At 38.5% G+C, this 23,437-nt stretch overlaps 2 long non-coding RNA genes across 2 annotated transcripts in view; both read left to right on the forward strand.

Moving 5' to 3' along the window:
- Window positions 1-23,437, forward strand: part of LOC144382143 (uncharacterized) — a 242,264-nt gene that overhangs the window by 26,180 nt on the left and 192,647 nt on the right. The gene's annotated exons all lie outside the window — the stretch shown is intronic.
- Window positions 1,130-22,642, forward strand: LOC144382142 (uncharacterized). Its single transcript, XR_013448572.1, has 2 exons — window positions 1,130-1,235; window positions 22,417-22,642. It is a non-coding gene; the product is annotated as an uncharacterized LOC144382142 (long non-coding RNA).

Raw genomic sequence — 23,437 nt, forward strand, 5'->3', positions numbered from 1 at the left:
CACTTGTCACCATCTGACATACAAGGAAAAAGTATTTTACGTTCTCCAGGTGTGGCTCTGTAAATTAGACTGGCCAAAGACACATTAACAAGAGAAAAATAAACAGAAGTTAATTAGTATGTGTGTCATGCATGTACACATGGGAGCACCCAGTGATAAGTAACCCAAAGGAGTAGTTGAACCTTGGGCTATCTACCATCTTACACCAAAACAATGGAAAGGGCCTTTGGGGCTTCTGAATGGAGGAGACTGTGTTATCGGAAGGTAACTAAGAAAGGTATGGAAAACAAGGGTTTTTAAATGAGGTTCATTATGCAGATTTCAGTCAATGTATTCTCCATTGATAAGAGTTGTTAAGAATCCTCCTCTTCCAAGTAGGGGAGAGAGAGGCACCTTTACAAATGGAAATTTCTTTTATAAATGTAAATTTCCTTTACAAAAGGAAAACTTGTGCCCTGTGCTTTTCTTGCATCTGCAGCTTCTCAGTGGACTTTAGCTCAAAATAATCCATATGCCAAGTAGGCATATTTTAGGGTGACATATTTTGGTATCCTTCACAACATACTGTCCTTATTTATCTTTTTAAATACCTAAACAGTCTCTGGAGCATAGTACTTTTAAATAAATATTTGTTGAGTGATTTAATAAACACTTCTTATCCAGCAACAATTGAAAATGCAGCTTAATGTTTCATATAATTTTACCCTAGAAACATTATCCTGGAAGAACCATGGGGATCACATCATGTTTATTCTTTATTCTCAGCATTTTTCTAGGCTTAGAACTCTAATTCCATTAAAAAAATTTTTCTTAGAGTCAAATCAATGTTTCTTATGACTCCTTTAATAAAATTATGCCTACACTGATTGACCCAATTCATTTTCCTGTGCTGAGGACATAGAACATACTAAAATACTTGTCTATTCTTTTAAAAGCATTCTCCAAGTCAACAAAAATTCCTGGAATGCAAAGATTTGGTCAGAGGCAAGGGACAGCTTTATTGCCGTGCAGATAGCAAACTAGGGAGATTGAGCCTTTGGCTACAAATTGAAAGTACACTCCTAAGGGGAAGATTTAGGCTCTGGGTAAAATAGGCAAAAACCACAAGTTCTGTGCCCTTTATGGAGATTTGTCAGACCCAGGTCCCAAACTGCAAACTTCAGGAGCAGAGTGACAAGCAGGATACAATTCGCTATTTCTGGTAGCAGTTTCAGGATGTGGCAGCTGCTCTTCTGGTAAGATGTGTTGCGGGGTCTTTCTGCGAGTTTTGCTGAATTTTGTTCAAGCTTGTCACCTCAGACTGCGCTGACTGGTTTTATTCCTCAGAGTCATTCAGCCTGATTAACGTTTTAGTTTCACTCCTTTGACATGAGGGAATCCATCTTGTCTGTTAGCTATTGCTGTCTTTTGTTCTCATCCACAATCTCATGTTTTTTTATTCCCTTATAATCAGAAAAACCTCACTGATAAGGTCTCTCTAAATTCAACCCAACCATTCATTCAACAAATAATTATTGAATAAGACTATCCTGGTCTCTGTCATATAAAGATAGAAATGGGTCCTGCCCTCAACTAGCTTACAGTCCAATAGAGGAAATGGGATACATTATACATTAGAAAGAAATACAGTATCATCTACTACAACTCAGCACATGGTATCTTGAGGGATGTAGCGGTTCTTATGCCTGGCTGCAGAGCAGGGCATCCTCCCTTTAAGTGGCCGATAATGAGTCAGGGAGAGAGAATTTGAAAACAGGGAGAGTTTGAGGGCAGTTACTGAAAAATAATGTGAGTGGCTCATTAGAGTCTTGATGAGGAGCCAGATTAGAATTGAAATGGACAGAGTGTGGTTGGTTACTAAGTCAGTTTAGAATATGCCAAGCCAAAGCAAATATAAGCATTAGAAAAATTTAGATCACAGGAGAAAGCAAAAAGAGAAGTAGGATGAACATAATATGTGCTAGTTAATTTTTAGGGGCATATTCTGTAGCAGAAGTTTAATTTTTAAAACCAAGTAATTTAGCTCTCTATTTATAAGATATTTTCCCCCCAGAATTGGTAGTTTATATTACAAAAGTTTGGCCATTTAAGTTTTATTTGAATTCAGTCTTTCTGTGACAGCAGTAAAAAAAAGTTATATTTCTCAGGAACATGCTGTGGGTGATTAAGGACCACAACTGAGACCACTCAAGATTATTTTCAGCCTCTTATCTCTGAGGGGTTGGCAGACTATGCACAGAGAGTTGAATGCTGCTAGCTGCCTGATTTTATAAATAAAGTTTTATTGGAATATAGTCATGCCAATTCATTTACATATTATCTGTGCTGCCTCCACGCTTTGTGGACCATTAGGTCTCCAGTCTCCATTGCAACGGACCTAACGGTCCACAAAGCCTAACCAAATAACTAGCCAGTTCATTACAGAAAAAGTTTGCCAATTCCTGGTTTAGGTGATTGTTTCCATTTTCCTATTGACTCTTTTCACTGGGGACCCAAATGAAGATTAGAAAAATTCAGAAAGCATAAGGAACAGTGACTAGTGGAATCTTATTTATTTGGGGCTTGTTAACTCATTGATTTACATATTTAAAACATCTTGAGCTTTACCTATACTAATTCTGAACCAATTAATATTGTCCTGACTTTTAGTCACATGAAAAGACAGCTCTGATGCAATGAAAATGGACTTTAAATTGATTTTGAAGATCTGGATTCAAGTTCCCCTCTGCCAGTTACAACCTTAGACTAATTCAAAAATTAAAATCTCTAAAGTCAAAGATTAAATGATGAGAGAGATAGTCTTTATGACAAGCTATAAAAATTGAATGAGATAATAAAAGTAAAAGAGCTTTATAAATTAAATCATGATATCCTTATCAAATATTATTCATGATCCTAAGAATGTATACACCATATTTAAAAGGACAGGCTCTATCATTAGATTGATTTGAATTGACAAATATTTATGAGATAATCCTCAAAAAGCATACAGCACAGGGGCTGGGTGGCCCAGTCAGTTGAGTGATGGACTCTTGCTTTCAGTTCAGGTATTGATTTCAGGATTGTGAGATCCAGCCAGTGTTAAGCTCCATGCTGAGCGTGAAGTCTGCTTAAGACCTCTCTCCCTCTGCCCCCTCCCTCACCTGCATGCTCACACACGCCCTCAAATAAATAAATAAATCTTAAAAAAAAAAAAAAGCATACAGCACAATGCTTGGCAACATCAGCTATTAGTATTTTATTACCATTATTATTATAAAATAACTAGCACTTGTCTTTCATAGATAATATCTTTGAATGCTGTCAGCTCTTAGTCAATCTTTGGTCTAACTTAGATTAATGATAGGATGAAGACGAGTGAGTATAGTGGGCTAATACTCACTTCCAGAGCTATGTACCTGAACTCTGTCTGGCTACCATTCCCTGATATGAAACATGAGCTGATAAGTCTTAAATCTTACTCTTCTGTCCACCGTTATCACGTTTCATACATTTTATTGGTGTTTATTTTTATAATTATAATAATCTCTGGTCTCTTATTTTTCTATCTCCACTGTTTTTCATTACTACATGGGAAGATGAGTAAATAAAGGTTTTCACCCAAAACTATGCTATCACAATTCATAATTTAGCCTGATGCTAATATTATTTACTTTTAGCAAGACTAAGCGTATATATGTGTGTATATATATATATATATATATAGCCTATTCCTGGTCTGAATATATATATATATATATATATATAACTTGTTAGAATGTGGAGGGATGTGAAAATTAGGCCATTAATTTAGAGAGAGAAAGATATACAAAAATTACTGTTCTAAGGAGAACAAAAGAATATATTTAAACTCTTCCCTAGGAAGAGTTGCAACTGTAATACTAATTTTAAAATTATTTTGGAATTTATAATAAATGGAACACTATAATCTTTAAATAATTATCTTGATCTTATCATAAAAGCTAAGCTCAAAATAAGACATGGACTCTCTTCTCCCATTTTTGAAGTTTAACTTCCACTGCTTGCCGCTAGTGACTTCGTGTGTCAAATTCCACCTCAAGGTGGAATGCGTCTCCACTCCCTTTACCAGGAGAACTTGAAAAGCAATAGAAGGAATCTGGCTTTGTTCTTCCTTGGCCAACATACACCAGGTGGTCTGACCAAACATTAGCAACAACTGTGTAAACAGAAAAAAAGGTTTTGTATTTATTTTTGCTTTTTATTGAGGGACCAGGGAGATTTCAGAAGTTTTACAATGGCAGAGGCACAAATATTGAGATTCTAGTTAACACACTCTTGTAAGCACAAGAGCCAATTCTTTGAGACTTAAAATTTTGAATTGTGAAAATTCTGCCTCCACTACTAATCTGTATCATTCTCTGGTGTCCTCTACATCAGTTAGACTAATGCGAAGTTAAAGGGTGCACACGGTCCCTGCAATAGACCACCCTCTCTTCTGACACCAACAAGTTCAGAAGGTTCCCCAAACAACCCTCAAGATTGGTAATTCACTAGAAGGACTCGCAAAACTCACTGTAAGCATTTATATTACAGCTATGGTTTATGACAAGGAAGGGATACAGATTAAAGTTAGCCAAGGGAAGAGTGGACTCTGGTAAGTAAGCTGTGGGGTTTCCATTGTTCTCTCTCTGTGCAATCAGGACATATTAGTTTCCCAGCATTGGTGTGTTGACAATATGCATGGAGTATTGCCAACCAGGGAATCTCACCCAGTTCTCTGCGTCCAGAGCTGGGGCTCCATCACATAGACATGATTGATTGATTACCCACATGCTTAATCTGTCTTCAGTTACATCCTTGAATCATTATCTGATGGCCTCAACACCTGACTTCAGGTTTTCTCTTGGATGAGAAATATAGAGGGACTCCATCTGCAACGAATTCTTTTTCTCTTCTCCTCTTGTTATGGTCTGAACTGTATCCCCTCAAGATTCATATGTTGAAGGCTGAACCCTAAAGGGACTATATTTGGGGATAGGGTCTTTAAGGAAGCAATTATGGTTAAATGAGTTCATAAGACCGAGGCCATCATCCAATAGGACATATGAGGACACAATGAGAAAGTGGCCGTCTGCAAGCCAGGAAGGGTCCTCACCAGAAACCAACTCTGCTAGCACCTTGATCTTATCCTTCCAGCCTCCAGGACTGTAAGAAAATGAAGGTCTATAGTTTAAGCCACCTAGTCTCTGGCTTTTTGTTATGGCAGCCCAAGCAGACAAATATATTCCCTCTTTCTTTCTCTTTAGGCTCCTCCCTGTAGCCCAGCAAGACGGTGGTATTTTTTCTCTTGACATTTCTGTGCCAGAAACTACTCATACATGTCCTTCATTTCTTCCTATGTTACGTTTAATTTTTATGAACTCTGTGCTTTAGCTAGTTCTCCAAGCTTTGGCTTGGTTTTTTAAGCCAGGTCCCTCTGGATTTCAAAATATAATCACTTCTTTTTAAAACTGGTTTTCACAAATCAAAAGCTTATTCATTTAAGATGAGTGTGCCTTCTGTGAGTTAAAAAAAAAACATCTATAGTACTTCAGATAAGTTCTTAGTCCAAGGCTATATCTGACCTTCTCCTTTCCCCTTTATCAGAAGCGAGCAGTGTCGTTAATTCATTAGATGAGAAGAGAGCTGCAGAGCAACTAAAATGATTAGTCACCACATTAGCTGCCAAAGCTTATTCTCCTGATATTCTGCTGATATCAGAAACTGTGCCATTCCCTATGCATCAACTCTGATTAAATTATCTTTTTTCCCACTTATTTCCTATATTCCTGAACTTTATTTTTTTCTTATGTTCAGTTAGCCATCATACAGTACATCATTAGTTTTTGATGTAGTGTTCAATGATTCATTAGTTGTGTATAACACCCAGTGCTCATTACAACATGTGCCCTCCCCAGTTCCCATCACCGGGCTACCCCATCCCCCCATCCTCTCCCTTCTAAAACCCTGTTTGTTTCCCAGAGTCCATAGTCTCTCATGGTTTGTCTCCCTCTCTGATTTCTTCTCCTTCAGTTTTCCCTCCCTTCCCCTATGGTCCTCTGTGCTATTCCTTATGTTCCACATATGAATGAAACCACATGATAATTGTCTTTCTCTGCTTGATTTATTTCACTTAGCATAATCCCCTCCAGTTCCATCCCTGTCAGTGCAAATGGTGGGTATTCATCCTTTCTGATGGCTGAGTAAATCTAGTGTGCTTCTAATAGAAGGGAGCAAAGAGACTTTTAGTAGTTTATCTTGTCCCAAATCTACACAAGGATTCCCATTTCCTCTAGGGGGTCATGGAATTATTGCAAGGAATCTGTGAATTCATATACCTTTCCAAGCTTTGATTATGGATTGAATTAGCAGAGTGTTTCACGCAAATGTAAGCATCTATCTTTCAAATGTATATAGATGTCATTGCAATGGACAAATTGCCAGTCATTGAAAGTATTACTGAATTCATGAAACTGTTTGTTACCATGCATTTTCTAAATCAATGGATATCTGAATTACAATTACTGTCATATGGGAGTTCAGTATTTTGTTGTTGCCATTATTAATAAAGTCATTTTCTTTTTTTTTTTAAAGATTTTATTTATTTATTTGACAGAGAGAGAGAATAAGCAGTGGGAGCTGCAGAGGGAGAGGGAGAAGCAAGCTCCCCGCTCAGCAAGGAGCCTGATGCGGGGCTCGATCCCACAACCCCGGGATCACGACCCGAGCCCAAGGCAGACGCTTAACCGACTGAGCCACCCAGGCACCCCTAAAATCATTTTCCTAAATGAAAGTTTCAGTACCTGATCTATTCCCTTTGCCTTCCCTACCCAAAGAAGCATTTCTAGATTGTGCTTTATTAGAAAGTCTCATTTACTAAATAATCTTATAAGTTCTGGATGTTACTCTTTTCTAAATCTTAGTTCCAGCTGCATGATCCACCTTGTCTCTTTTGGCAACCAGAACATTCTTTAGAAAGGCAGTCTTGGAAGAGTTATTGCCCAAAAGGAATTCTAGAAGAGGCTTTTTTTTTTTAATTGGATTTCCAGCCTGCCCATTTTGGCCACCAGAATATTTTTGTACAGTACCATTTTTATTATAAAAATAATACACTGGGTACATTTCCATGCTTTATTAAGGAGAATATAATCTTTAATGCCTATATTATATGTTTTTGCCATATGATTATATTTAATAATTTTTATTGTTCCTTTAAGCTGTTTTCCAGTTTTTTACTATCAGAAATAAATAACAGTGCATATCCTGGTATACAATTTTATTCTTTCAGATAAATTCATACCAAATTTACTCAATCAAAAAATATAAACATGTTTAAGGCTCTTAATACCCATTTCCAACTTGATTTCCAGAAAGGTGGTACCTATTTAAACAACCCCCCAGGAGCTAAATTCCCACTGTGAATTTTACCTCCTGAAGAGCAAAGCTGATTATTTTCCTTTTTAAAAAATAGTTGATAATTTGGTAATTATTAGGAAGGTTTGATTTTTCCATATTTTGTTACCCATTTTCATTTCCTCTTTTGAGAATTGTCTGTTCCTGTTCTTCTTAGCACTAGAATCTGGTTTTCTTTAGACCATTTCCTTTTTATAGTCCTCCTTGTTCCTCATAATTTGCAGTTAATCTTCCATGTACTTGCACTAAAACTATCAATTTTATCTCATTTGTAGAGTGTCTCTAGTCCTTCTAACTATCACTGCTCAGAGTTCACATATTAGAAGATCTCTCCTTCTTGGCTATATGTATATAACTTTTTTTTTCATATCATAGTGCAGGATTGCACAAATGCTGGAACTTCTCTCCAAAATCCTTGCTGCCTGTTTTGTTCTGGGATGGCTTTCCCATCTAGATCGGATCTCTGCTTCAGATGCTTTCAACACCCATTAAGGTTGTTAAGTCACTATTGGTTTCAGAGAGGGCATCTTTCTTCTGCACAGGCCATTGATTCTTTATTACCGTCTCACATGATTAAACATACTTGCTGAGACAGCCACTTGAGGTTTTACTATGTATTGTTTCATCACACACTCACAAATGCGGTCGGTAAAACCCAGCTTAAAACTCAGCTTCTAGTCACTGCCACAGTAGCACAAACATGGCAGAAACAACTCGGCAATGAACATTGCTTCAAGGTCCCACATCTCTACTTTTGAATCATCTGGCTTCTTTCCAGAGACTATGACATTTCAAACTGAAACCAACAATGTACTTAAACTAATAAAAGCTGTACTAGAAAGAATGAGGATTTTAGAAACAAATGGACAGGAGTGTGTACTCCCATTAAGTAGCTGTGTAACTTTAGGTAGTTTTTTTTAACTTTTCTAAGTTTCTATCTCTTTATTTACAAAATGGAATAAATAATACCCAACTCAGAGGTTTGGGAATTAAATAGTATAAGTGTGCTACCATACAGAATCAAACTGTCCAATCCAACTCACATGTACAAGAAATATTATCTAATATCAAGATATGCTAATCATTTCAAGAATAAAGGGAATAAAGAGGCACAGAAAAAGCAAAGAGAGGTCCCAGGTGGACTGTGTGGTCCCTAGGTCCTTTTTCCCTCTCCAAACCTGTGCTTCCTCCCAGAATAACAGAGGTCTCCAAGTCAGGATTTGTGAGTTTTTTTATGTAATGCAATAAGGAGCATTTAAGTTATAAAATGTCTTCATTTTATATGCTAAAGACATTGTCCAAGGAGAAGTTTCATAGATCTAGAGATTCTGGGTATATTTACTTTAAAAAAGATCCTTTAGGCAAGGAAATACTACTGAGAACATGTTATAGTTAAGGACTCTTCCTCCTAGCTAAATAGCACCAGTCTATTTGTCAGGAACCCATTGGCAAGGGGACCAAATCAGTGAACAACCTTCTTTTTCCTAGGAGTCTTTCAACTCCACCATACCCCACACGGTAAAAAAAGTGAATAGATCATAGGAAAGTTGCTTTAATGACTTCCCTCCAAAAACATGTAAATCATTTATTATAGTGCCTCACACAAAGTACTTGCTCAATAAACTCACCTGAGATTTTGAAGGCTATATGTATAAAACAGTTTTTTTTAAAGTTTTAATTTTTATTTATTTGACAGAGAGAGACACAGTGAGAGAGGGAACACAAGCAGGGGGAGTGGGAGAGGGAGAAGCAGGCTTCCCACAGAGCAGGGAGCCCGATGCGGGGCAATCTCAGGACCCTGGGATCATGACCTGAGCTCAAGGCAGACCGTTAATGACTAAGCCACCCAGGTGCCCCTGTATAAAACAGTTTTTAATGGAATGATTGAGAGTTTCAAGTCAATAGTTGGGCAATTTCATCCCACAAAAAGTAATATGAATGTTCTAATAAATCACTTCTTGATAACTGATATTTGAAGTTATCTCCTTTGCTCAAAGTATTTGCTACAACTGAATATTACATTGGCAGGAATATTATCAATTGTCTGTAGCACAATATGAATGAGTCAGTTTATCTACCCAATGATGAAACTTATTGAATACATTGAGAAAATAACCCATATTCCAGGCTAGGAATTAATTTGTTATTGCTCTGCAAGACTTACAGAATTTTGAGTAATTGTGACATTCTATGAAACCACGTCCATAGGTAGCAATGTACCATCAAAGAGAACATTGTACAGGTGAATAATCTCAAAGCAAGGTTGTTGGACACATGGTCTATTAATTAACTCTGTTCCCTACACAAACTGAGATCCAGAAAATTTCCTCAGAGAGTAGAAACCTTGTTGGCATTTCTTTCTTTCTTTCTTTCTTTTTTTAAAGATTTATGTATTTATTTTAGAGAGAGAGAGAGCGCGTGCATGCACAAGCGGGGAGAGGAGCATGAGGGAAGGCAGAGGGAGAGGACAAGCAGACTCCACACTGAACCCAGAGCCCACTGCGGGACTCAGTCTCACAACCCTGAGATCATGACTTGAGCCGAAATCAAGAGTCAGATGCTTAACCGACTGGGTTATCCAGACACCCTGCCTTGTTGGCATTTCTAAAACAAGTGAGCTTCAAATTAGGAAGACATAGAGAATCTACTTCAGGTCTTTAGAGGGAAATTATTTGGAACATGTAGGTTCCAGGGAAAGAGGGGGTCTGCCATCAAGGCTATATGGCTGCTCAGTGAAACAGAACTTAAATGTTAGGTAAGATAAATTCAAATTCTAGTAGAGGATGACTGCTCTGGACTAAAATTGACTAAAAAACAAATGGGTTAGAGGTAGATATTGGATTTCCAGTTATTTAGAATTGCCCAGACGAGATGAAGGTACCAACTACAAAATAAAAGCAAGATGCCTAAGACTTAGAGGAGGCCAGATAAGTCTCTTCATCATCCTGCAGTTTGGGGTCCAGGGTACAAGGCAGGGATGTAAGAGGGTCCAGGCATCTGCAAAGAAGTACAGCCCAGTTGGATCCAGAGAAGATGATCTAGAAACACACAAGCTAGAGGAGAAAAAAGTAGGAAATTTCTAGAAAGACATAATCCCACCAAACATGGAAGTGAGGTCAGCCCAAACAAATCTTAAGCTGGAAGGTTGCAGCTGTATGTCTTAGTGGTTAAGAGCTGTAGAGTCAGAGAAGACTTAGGACTGAATTTCAAATTGGCCACTTCCAAACTGAATGACTTTCGACAAGTTATTTAAACTCTGTAGTCCTATTTCCTCATCTTTAAAATAAGAAAAATTATGACATTTACTTTTCAAGGATGTATGAAAGCAAATTGAGATAATGTATGTAATGTGCATGACAGTAATATACAGGTATGTAAAATACTCTCAATATATGTTAGCTGTTATTATTTGTCTTGTTGAACATCTTTGCCCAAAATTCAGTCTAATATCCACCCTGGACAACATTAAAGGAACTGGGAATGAGTTTATTCATTCATTCAATCAATATTTTCAAGGAGTCCATTCTCTGACGCAGTCGCTGCGCTCGATGCTAAGATGCAGGGGTGAGTAAAGCATTCATGGTCCCTGTCCTTGGAAGCTTACACTCTAGTGGCTGAGACAATCATGAAAACCAAAAGCATACAAGTAAATGTTAAAAGTCCGTGGGTGAGAAGTGCCAAAGATGGGGGGACGTGATGCAATGAGAGAGTATAAAAGGGGAATTTAACCAGGTCAGAAAACTCTGGAAAAGTTTCTCCAGGGAAGTGACTACAGAGCTAAGATATGGAAGGATGAATAAGAGCTAAGTAGGTCAAGAGGGAGTAAAGAGAATTCCAAGTGGAGGAACTGACAAGGGAACACGATCTGAGCTGGGAGAGAGCATGGTTAGCAGGAGGCCCTGAGAACAGAGCTGTGTTGCTAAAGCAAAGAGGATGAAGGAAGAAATGGAGAGGAAACTGAAGGGATAGGTAAGGACAGCACTTACAGGACCTCTTAGGCCACATTAAGGGATATTTGTTTTTATCCCAAGAGCAATAGTGAACTAAAGGATGTTATTAACTGGGTTGAGGTGCCCCTAGAATATGATCCATTTGTCTTCGTTTACCTCACCTGTTTAATGGAAGCAAAGAGACAAATTAGGAGACTCTTATGCTTATGGGAACTTAGACTGAGGGCATTGAAAAAGTAGAGATAAGTGGATGAATTTGAGAGATATTTAAGTGGGAAAATTGACAAGACTTTAATATGGATTAAATTTGGGAAGTGAAGGAAAGGGTGGTGTCAAGAATAAATCCAGCATTTTGGGCTTACCTAACTGGTTGGATGGTGATCTTCTTGCCCCAAACAGGGAACACTAAAATGAGACAGGTTGGATGGAGGTGGGGAGGATAGTTCTGGGTGAGGGATAAATAATTCAGTTTTGAAAATGTTGAGTTTGAGTTACATTAGAGCTATAAAAGAGAGTATGTCAAATAGTTGTGCATAGTATCAGGAACTGAGAGGAGATATCTGGGCCGCAGATACAAATTCATGAGTCATCTACCACATAGGAAAGAATTGTGAAGTCCTAGAAGAAGAGTAGAGGGATCCAGAGCAAGCCTTGAGCAACATCTGCATTTACAGGGGTACAACACCTGCATTTTACCAGCCCTAGTCATTCTGAGGCTCAACTCCAGAAAAGTGAGAATAATAAATCAGAACTAGGTAACCAAATCCATTTGTATAACTTTGCATTTGTTTTATTTTCTACTGAACATTTCTTTAAAGAAATTCCAGCCTTATCTCAACTAAACTAAGGTTTTGAAGGAGGATTTTATATATTTCAGTCAAAAAGCATAGGCAAGGCCTTCAATGCCCTTTCAATTGCTTTCAATTGCCTAGATGTAGTGGCAAAAACTATAGACCAAACTTGAAAAAAAAGCAGGGAGAGTTGAGTTATTAGGAGAGATACAATCACCCAGGAGAGATGGCTTAAAGGAGAAGTTCCCAAACTGGTGTCCATCAGAATCACCTGGGAAACTTGGTAATATGCAAGTTCTCAGGAGCTACCTTAAGTTTTTAATTCAGTGGATGATTCAAACTGAGCCTTGGAATTTATATTTCAATATGTAACTATGTAACTGATTTTTTTTTTTTTTTTTGAGAAAGAGAGAGAGAGGGGGAGAGAGAGAGAGAACAAGAGAGAATCTTAAGCAGGCTCCATTCTCAGCATGGAGACTTATGTGGGGTTCAATCTCATGACCCTGAGATCATGACCTGAGCTAAAATCAAGAATCAGATGCTTAATGGACTGAGCCACCCAGGCACCCTGTAACTGATTTTTCTGGTAAGATGACCTTAGGAACACATTTTAAGAAATATCACTTTAAAAGGTAACTGCTCCTAGGGACTTTGTTTTACCATAATCCAGCCAAATGTCTCAACAGCATTTATTTAAAAGTTCATCCTATCTCACTGATTTTGTTTGCCATCTCTATTATATACTAATTCCTTATATTTATTTGGGTCTATTCATGAATTTTATATTCTATTCCGTGTACCATTCTATTTACATGTCACACTATGGAAATTATTGAGGCTTTATAATGTATTTTAGTATCTGATATTTTCATTGCTCATCTAAGAGATATCCTGGCTATTTTTTCTTGCTTCATTTTTTGTATGAGCTGTAGGATCCATATGTTTTTTTCCTTCCTCATTCCTTTTCTTCCTCTCTCTCTTTCCCTCACCTTCTTTCTTTTTTCATCCTTCAGTAGAGATATGCTCATCTTCTTGCCTCATGATCATTTTATTTTTTTTTCTTTTTAAAGATTTTATTTATTTGACAGAGAGAGACACAGCAAGAGAGGGAACACAAGCAGGGGGAGTGGGAGAGGGAGAAGCAGGCTTCCCACCGAGCAGGGAGCCCTATGTGGGGCTCGATCCCAGCACCCTGGGACCATGACCTGAGCCAAAGACAGACGCTTAATGACTGAGCCACCCAGGCGCCCTGACTCATGATCATTTAACCCGAGTTCTGAGTCAGTAGAGAGAGGAAAAATTTGAGAAGCCATTATCCTATTTGTCAAGACAAACTTCATTTGCAAGTCAAAGTTTTACACTCAGTATTTTAATGGGAACCACACTGAATGTATATACTACTTTAGGTAGAACTGAAATCTTTACAATTTTGAATCTTTCTATTCAAAATAATAGTACATATACTAAAAATCTTGTGTGCTTGTGTGCATGTGTGTGTGTTCTTCAGAAATGTGTTAATGTTTCTTATAAAGGTTTTATACATTTCTTTTTAAATTTGTTCCTAAGTGTTTAATCATCTTGTTGCTATTGTAGGTGAGATTTTCTTCCGTTATATCTTTCAGTTATTTGTTAGTTGTATTTCAGAAGGATATTAATTTTTGCACATTTTTATTCCACAACTTCTTTTTGAAGTCTCTCATTATGTGTAGTACTTTTTCAGTTGAATCTTTCAGAATTACCACCTTCAAGTCAAAATATCTAGAAATAGTAATAATTTTATTACTTCTCAAAATTTCATGCCTCTACTTTATCCACTTATTAAACTGTAGTGGATAATACATATTAAGTAAGATATTATCATGTTAAGAAATTATTCATTTTGTTAAGTGTTGTTATCAAGACTGGGTGTTGGATTTTGTTAAAAGTCATTTTCAGATCAGTGGGGAAGAGCATATATATTTCTTATATACAATGTTAGTCTTCCTTATAATACATTTATTTCTTAGTATTAAACTATACTTACGTATTTCTGGAATAAACCCTATTTGGTCATGATGTATTATCATTGTTTTTTAAGGTGATGCTGATTCTGTTTGCTAATATTTTACTTAAGATTTTGTCTTATATTCATAAATACACTGCAATGCAATTTTTAGAAAATCAGCAAAGCTAGGGTGCCTGGGTGGCTCAGTTGGTTAAGCATCCAACTCTTGATTTTTGGCTCAGGTCATGATCTCAGGGTTGTGAGATCAAGCACCACGTCTGGCTCTGCAATCAGCGTGGAGTCTATTTGAGATTCTCTCTCTCCCTCTCCTTCTGTCCCTCACCCAGCTTACGTGCGTGCACATGCTCTCTCTCTCTAAATAAGTAAATAAATAAAATCTTTAAAAAAAAAAAGAAAAAAGAAAGAAATTCAGCAAAGCTTTAGAGTAATTTGACCCAGACCATAGTTGGTTTTGTCCCCGTGCTGAGAGTCCTGCTTCTTGTTTTGCCATAATCTGAGCCGGACTCTCTTTCTTCAAAACATGAACCTGACCTCGACCTTACCTAGACCTTACCTCTTGACCAACTTGAATTCTGAGTCTTATACATATGTTTTAGAACCCTCTTGCCTTTCTTTTTACAGACTTTCTGCATTTTTCCCCATTTGATGGTCATCATATGGTTGGTTTCTGTTCCAGGTTCCTGATCCTATTTAGACTGAATTCCAAATAATTCCTTTTTGTCTCCTTCCCACCTTCTGTGTTTAATTTACCCCCTGGGAACCATGTGACAAATCTTTAAGGACTGATTACTTCTGCTGGTGGACACTAAACAGCTAGTCCTTTACTGCCCCCTTGAGGGCCTTGGCCACCAAATACCCTGTGACCCATCTTGTCTAGAGAGGTGTTTATCCCTCCCCACCTGGCCCATTCTCTCCTGAACAGGTACTAGTACAAAGAATGGACTGCACTGAGAGGAATGAAGAAGACAAAAATGATACCATTTCTGCAGGTATCACATACATAAACATTTCTAGAGAGTGATTTTAATTATATTTATCAGTAGAATTAATAAAAATTTAGCATGATTGCCGAATTTAAGTTTACTGAAGTCAAATGGTTTCTACACAACTGCCTTACATCAGGTACCCTCAAATAATTTTATGCCCTATATCCCAACAATATATCCTAACAATCCTGTTTCTACTCATACACCCCAGAGAAACCCTGGCATATCTGCATGCGGTGACACGTTCCAGAATATTCATTAAATAAACTCTACTTTCAGAATAAGAAAGTAAAAACAATTCTACTACCTTCATGGTTTAGTACTATATATATATATAGAGAGAGAGAGAGAGTATATTTGTATATATAGTATATATAATATATATTATATATTTAAAATAATAACTTAAAATAAGGTATTATTTTAATTACTTATAGCCTCATATTTTGTAAGTTGTTTTTAATTTGCTCTGCTGATAGAGAATAAAAATATGGAGGTTCAAAATATAACAACTTGTCCCAGATGGTTCCATAAATTACCAGTTCAACTTATAACCAGAATTGTATTTTCATCTTTCCATGCTCTTTTCTTCAGATCTCACAGTCTTCCAACAGTTGTTAATTCAGAAATTTTCAGTTCTCCTAATAGGATATTTTTAAGTATCCATATTCAAAGATGTGGTTGGCTCCATTCAACAGTGTTCGATTTCATTACTTAGGGTGAGGATGGCATATGTGTTCAGTTTCATTAACATATTCTGCATTCTTTTCCTTAAAAACTGAAATAAAATCAACAAGGAAAAACAAATGCTTAAATGAATAGAGCAGTAACCCCATCTGGCAGAATGTGAACTTTTAATAGAACTTGATTAAGAATAGAGAGAAAAAGAAAATTAACATTTATTGGTCATCTACTATGTAGTAGATGCTTTGTTTTCAATACCTCATTTAACTCTTGGAACTTTAAGAAATAGGCATTATTTTATCTGGTTTACTGAAGAAGTAACAAAGATATAGGGAAATCTGTATTTCTCTCTTAGTTCTCCAGGATCATGTCTAGTAAGTGGTAAAGATGGGATCCCAGGTCACTCTGGTTCTGTCCTCGTGCTCTTTCCTCTATACCATGCCATCAAGTCATTTGGCGTGAAGCCTCAGAATCCAAGCTTTAGGCCAAGGCCTAAGTGAGAAAAGGATTCAGGATGTCTTCAAGGCCTTAGCCTCAGAAGCTTTCCATAGACCTGGAAAACAGGTGAAGAAGAGAGTTCTTGCCTGGACATAGCTGAGACAAGGGAAGGCTTCTTACAGCAGACTGTGAGTGGACAGCCCTTAGACAAGATTTTGCTGGAGGACGAAGCCTCATCTTGGGAGACCAGCAGAGCGAGCCATGGTGGAGCCAATCAGCAGGAGTATCTATATCACTGTGGGAAGAATAATTGTGCCCTATGCATGCCCCTAGAACAGATGTCATGGTCCATGGACAGAAATGAGTGGACATAGAGGCAAAAGACCAAGAGCCATAGGACGTCTCGGTGGTGGGGGGGGGCAGTAAAGACTCTGAGGACACAGGTGGACTCTGTCTCCACCACCATGATGTTACATGAGATTTTTCTTGCCTTTGATATCCTGGGAAGGATGATGGTGGGAGAAGGGAAGAGAAGGAGCCTAAAGGGAAATTTGATATTTGAAACAGACCAATTTAAATCTTAAATTGCCTGCATAATTATTTGAGAGAGACTGTTCTAAAACCAAGGACTGAACTTCCTTGGCTACACAGTTTTTGCTATTAAACCCAAAATGGGTTCATGAACAATATGAATTTCATTCCAAAGAAATAGTTATATGTCTATATGCATGATTTGTTTCTGTACATTTAAAACCCATGATGTGAGGATTATTATTGTTATTTCATAGATGAGAGAAGTTATATGCGTTCTCTATAGAATAGAGCTTAGAACAGGTAAATGCAAAGTAGGTTTATCAGATATGCATTTGCTCCGGAGCTCATTCTCTTTTTACCTTGGTAAGAGCTGACTTTTAATGGGAAAATGGTAAAGTGGTGTCTGTTTCCACAGCTTGACATTCTTTAGTGTGGGTCTTGTGCTTATTTACATCGCCTCATGATTGTCACATGACACCCACATGAGGTACATAATGAATATAATCACAGCAGCAGACTAGTGTTACTGAAATTTCATGCAAGAACAACATATTCCCTACAATTGTTATATTTGATGACTACTTAGTGAATAGAACATTTCATTGAAGGTGAATGTTAGTTCTGGTAAGATATAATTATTCTCTTCTACTCTGCTCAAGAAAGAACAGAAACTCTCCAATCTAATGCGACTAATTTTTTTGAAACAACAGTTAACACAAAGCATTCTGTTGTAGGTGCCCTCATTCTCACAAAGCGGAATCTCAACAAATAAAAACACAAGGCCCCCACAATACACAGCTCCTTCCTTCACTGGGGGTAAAGGCGAGTTTCCCAGGAGGACATCTAACTCAAAATACTGTGCTACTCCAATCCTAATTAGTTCCCAAAGCTTGTCCAGCTCTTCTGCTTTCACCTCCTATGAAGATGGAGTGAACATATGTGGATAGACTTCCTTCCAGCTCTTTGCCAGGGCGTCCAGAAAAGAACAGAAGCAACCTTTTTGGTTCTGGATCTGCCATTCTAGCCATACCTCTCCTACGGCCCTTATCTACCCTGCCCCAACCCCAATACAAAGGACCAGACCCTGGTAAGCAGACAGAGCATTTCTCTCACAGAAGGGATATGGTCATAAGGAACAATGACAGTTTTATAAAAAAGGTGACCACACATCCTTCATTTTCTAGAAGAATTCATAACACATGTTTCTGTCATAGTTACATTTGCACTCATCAATACCTGCATCCCATTTATTAGTTTCTCTATCATAGTGTTTTGGGGTTGCTGATAAAACCGAAAGCAAATTGTATATTGTTTCTAATAAACCCTACCCCTTCCCATAAATGGATTGAGATGTGTGGAGTGCCCAGGCAGGTCTAATACTTTAGTGCCCCTCAGCAAACTCCTTACATATTTATTCAACATTAATGTAAATGTCAGAATGGGTGTTGTTTAGGAGGAAAGACAGAGAAGCAGGACAGCTGGTGATACGGGGATCAGCACCTATTTTCCTGAGCAGTTCAGCTCTGGTTCCAAATCTGTGTACCTGGTTAACAAAGCAAAAGCCAGACAGTTAACAACTGAAGAAATGAGCATCTGTCTTGCTGGCATTCAGATAGCAATGTTCCTAACAAATTTTGATGTTTCCAGCACAACACGAGGCCACACAATAAATGTCAGTAACAGGAAAAGAAAGTTTCCTTCTTTTTTTTTTTGAGATTTTATTTATTTATTTGACAGAGAGAGACACAGTGAGAGAGGGAACACAAGCAGGGGGAGAGGGAGAGGGAGAAGCAGGCTTCCCGCCGAGCAGGGAGCCCGGTGCGGGGCTCGATCCCAGGACCCCGAGATCACCACCTGAGCCAAAGGCAGACGCCCAACAACTGAGCCACCCAGGCGCTCCAGAAAAGAAAGTTTCTAATAGGCAAGGCTGAGCTGCTACAGCAAACATGACTAAACATCCCACTTCGATTTCTGCTTATCAATGACAGGCCTAACCCCATTCTAATCTTGCTATCTCTGGACCAAAATTCTTGAGATAATCAACCACTAAATTGCCCATATTTCTTGACAACATCCACACCACAAGTGGCCCTTGATTTCCTTTCAGAAGCAACCACCACAGGCTCTCACCCTATAACAAGCCCCTCTCACATGTTCCTTACTAAGTTACCCAAGGTTTCCCTGGCTATGGTGTCCCCTGCTGCATTGAGTTAATAAACCTAAGGAATACATTTGTGAATATTGATGTGTTCCTACTGGTCTTTGGATGGTGATTTTGACTCTGCCTATTGATCTTAACAGAAATTTAGCAATCCCTTTAGGGGGCCCTAGGATCTCACCTCCTAAGACTCTCTTACCTATAAGGATTTTTGTCTGACATCATGTACTCTTCGTGAGAAAAGTTCTAGTAAAGATAATAGTCTCCATCTCCTTATATTTCTAAAAATATATTTATGATCCTCGCAGACGAGAACCTTGGACAATTTTGCAGTTGCCCTAACCCTCAGTCTTCCCCTTCTCTCCACCCCCCACCACGAACAACAACCATATCCATGTACAATACCCACAGCAGTGAATTTGAGAGAGAAATGGTTCAGTGGATCACACACTTATTCCAAAAGATAACAGTAACTCAGAGTAGACTAGTTTCACAGCAACAGGATTGTGCTATATTTTCCGTTGGCAATTTTTCTAAATTCTGTCTTGTATTGCAAGTACTAGAAACCTAGAAACTACATTTCTCAGATTCCCTCAATGACAGTACTCCTCATTAGATTTTGCTGATGAGAGGCACGCATGTTAAATTTATTTATTTATTTATTTATTTATTTATTTATTTATTTTTGGCATTTTATATATTTTTTATTATTATGTTATGTTAATCACCATACATTACATCATTAGTTTTTGATGTAGTGTTCCATGATTCATTGTTTGCGTATATCACCCAGTGCTCCATTCAGTACGTGCCCTCTTTAATACCCATCACCAGGCTAACCCATCCTCCCACCCCCCTCCCCTCTAGAACCCTCAGTTTTTTTCTCAGTGTCCATAGTCTCTCATGGTTCGTCTCCCCCTCCAATTTCCTCCCCTTCATTCTTCCCCTCCACGCATGTTAAATTTAGAAAGCAAAAGTGAGTCAGAAACAATATTATTTCTTTCTGGCATCGGCCGACAGACATGAGGGCTTTGACAGACAGTAGATACAAGGTTTTGAACTGGCCTCAACCATTCTCTTACAACTCATGTGCTTTAATACTGCCAACAGTTGAAATCATTGTTGGTAGTTTTCCGCAATTTCTGCAACTTTCTGATTCTCTCAAAGCTGGTGAAGATTTTCCCTGACCTCTCCTCCCTCGGCACTTGCAATGATTTTGTAAGCACCTAATATTCTGTATTAAATCTCATCTTGATTGAAATCCTAGACTGAGTCTGTTTTCTTGACCCAAACTTCTTGACTGAAAAACCAAATAAGGTCCAAGCAATCCAATCTAGGATCTGCTTCTCCCTTGCTTTGCAATCTAGAAGCAGTCCCTTCACCTTCTCAGTTTTTCATCCATAAAATGGAAGGTGGGTATGCAGAGGTTAGACTAGATGCTCTCTAAGGCCCGCTGGAGTGTTAGTGTTTGATGCTTCCATGTTCCAAGTCATCTTGCTGCACATCTTGGTCCATACTTCAGAGTGTGACATAATGCAGAGGCATCTAGTCCAACATGGCAACAATAAGCACAATCCAGCCCTTTCTTAGATCTCACTCAGAGCACTTTGGAGAACCCCAGAAGCCGGAAGCCTGCCTCATCTGGCAGAAGGAGAGGGAATATATGATAGAAAATGGACTCCATAAATACTGGAATAGAACTAGCATTTTACATTTCAACTGTTTTTTAGGTGGGGAGGGGCAGAGGGAGAGGGAGAGAGAGAATCTTAAGCAGGCTCCATGCCCAGCACAGAGCCCGACGCGGGGCCCCATCTCACAACTCGGAGATCATGACCATTTTTATTTTATTTTTATTTGTTTCCAAAAGATCTGCCTACAAGTTTCTAAGCTCAACAGTTGTACTATTATAAGATATTAAATTAGCTGCACCTGGCTAACTCCTGCCGCTAAGGGAGTGTAGAGCCAGAGAAGTGTACCGGATTAATTCCCTAATAATCATGCCTGTACATCCCCACCTGTCAGGTCAGAGGCAACTCAGTCCTCTTTGGGTTTTCCTTTCTCTGTAATGTCTCTTGGAGAGTCCTCAGGCTGAGGGTGGTAGAGCCTTGCTTTTGTGCCAAAGGCACACCATGTTTTGCTTCTGCTATTGGACCACTTTGTTGTGCGGTCTCTGGCGTACTTCTGTGGCTCTAGCCTTAGAGCTCTCTTGGCTGCTCTTAGAACCATGGCACAGGGGGCGCCTGGGTGGCTCAGTCATTAAGAGTCTGCCTTTGGCTCAGGTCTTGATCCCAGGGTCCTGGGATTGAGCCCCACATTGGGCTCCCTGCTCCATGGGAAGCCTGCTTCTCCCTCTCCCACTCCTCCTGCTTGTGTTCCTGCTCTCTCTCTCTCTCTCTCTGTCAAATAAATAAATAAAATCTTAAAAAAAAAAAAAAAACTATGGCACAGCATGGGGACGCAGGAGATGGATAACAAGGACAATGCTTCTCTGCCCAGTCTTCCCCTTTAGTGTTCTTCCCTATCAATACTTATAAACAAAAGTAAAACAAGTAAGAAGTACCTAGGGCTCTAATTGCTAAAGAGGGCACCCCATTATACACCAATATGAGCAGGTACATACCTGCACCTTGGACAGTACCACTTCAACAGAGGCAACACACCGCTGGTAGACAGCACTCCTAAATTTCAGTGAAAATATCTAAGAGGAAGCGAACAGCTTCTCAGCTGCTGAACCTAGCCATGGAAAGCATGGATTTTTGAATCAGATGGAACCAACATCGAGATTTTGCCAGACTTCTGCTTTTTCTTATCTGAATAATCTTGGATAAGTTATTTAACATCTTTCTGCCTCAGTTTCCTTATCTGTAAAATAGAGACAATAAAATTATCTGTTCTGAGATACATCTGAGAGTGTACCGAAATGATGAAAGATTTAGCCTAGTGCCTAGCAAATAGTAACTTCTGACTGCTGGTTATTACTAAACTATTGGTATATGCGGGGCCGGTACGAATGCTGCAAACAGCCAGGACTAATTAATAAATAAGAGGCTTCCTAAGATAAGAGGAACAATAAATGTGGAACAGAAGGGCCCAGAAAATGTACTTCATATTCTCTATCTATTCAGAATGACTCTGTACACATACTTAGCCGTGTTTATTTTTATAAGTACTGTCTCATGGGATTCAACATGGCGGGAGAAGTTGCTATGGAAACACATACACTTCACAATTCTTATTTATTGGCAATAGTTTCCATAACATTTGGCTACTTCTTTGTTAGATATCAGGTCAGTCTGCCCCTCTATCGGCATGCCATCCAGTTCTGTGTAATTCCTGTCTACAGTGTGGCCAAGGCCGTGAGTGCAGGGAGGTCACCTCAGGCTGACCATGCTTCATTTTATACTAGTCAAGTAGTTCTTTTCTGTTTTCACGATTGACAATTGGCATTTGTTGGCAGCACTCTGGGAACAGAGGCAGAAGAACGTTAAGCAAAGAGTATCCTGAAAAAGAACTTTTGACTCCTGGACGCGCCAGGTCCTCTTTCTCCTTTCTGCTGGCAACCAGAAGTACCTTCAGGGACAAAGAGGGAGAGCCTTCCAGACCCTTCAGGATTTGAGTGTATGTTTATGTCTGTATCATTTCTGTGAACTGTGGAAGCAATTAAAATGCATAATGTGCCAATATGTGATGGCAATGAAATTTCCATTACTTGGTGCCTGAACAATGTCTGTGATTTCCCCTGAGCTTTTACATTAGGGATTTGGGTCTAGTGAAACACAGCAGAAAAATTCAGAAGATGTGAATAAAGGTACATTTTTCAAAAATTGTGTGGCCAGGGTCCAAAGACTAGGAATAAACTAAGACCTCCAGAATTAATGAACTCTTTTTTCACATTTATTCTAGTATTGTATACCTTCCTATAATTGCATAGTGATCATATACTGTAAGTCATCGTGTTCTTAGGAGAGTGTGTTTATTTCAGAGTTACGTGGTTTGTTTTGAGAGGAGCAAGGAGATAAGCCTATCACATGGGAAGGATGTTAGAATGTTTCAACAAATGAGAAAGTACGTAAATAATTTAATGTTAGATCCTCAACAATTTGGGATAATCAACACACTCAGAGAGGGAACAAATTATTATTGCTATGATTTTTGTTTTGTTTTCTTTGTTTTGCTTTGTTTTGACTTAGAGAAGATAAGCCTTCCTATATACTAATGTGATAAGCAGTAGTACCTCTTAGTATTGTGATGTAGAAATGGACTTATGCTTTCTTATGCTTAACCACAGGGAAAAGGGCATGGGACAGGATATTCCTCACAAGTCCAGTGAAATAACTACAACCAGAAGTTATGTGGCCTGATAAACAGAAGTATATTAAATATGTTTAAGGCTGAAGAATTAGAATACATTAAACTCACAGGGCAGTTTGACTGTTGAAGCATTCCGAGAGAAATTTTACAGTACAAACCTTATAATT

This window comes from Halichoerus grypus, chromosome 6 (genome assembly GCF_964656455.1).
Source record: "Halichoerus grypus chromosome 6, mHalGry1.hap1.1, whole genome shotgun sequence".
Taxonomy (NCBI): Eukaryota; Metazoa; Chordata; class Mammalia; order Carnivora; family Phocidae; genus Halichoerus; species Halichoerus grypus.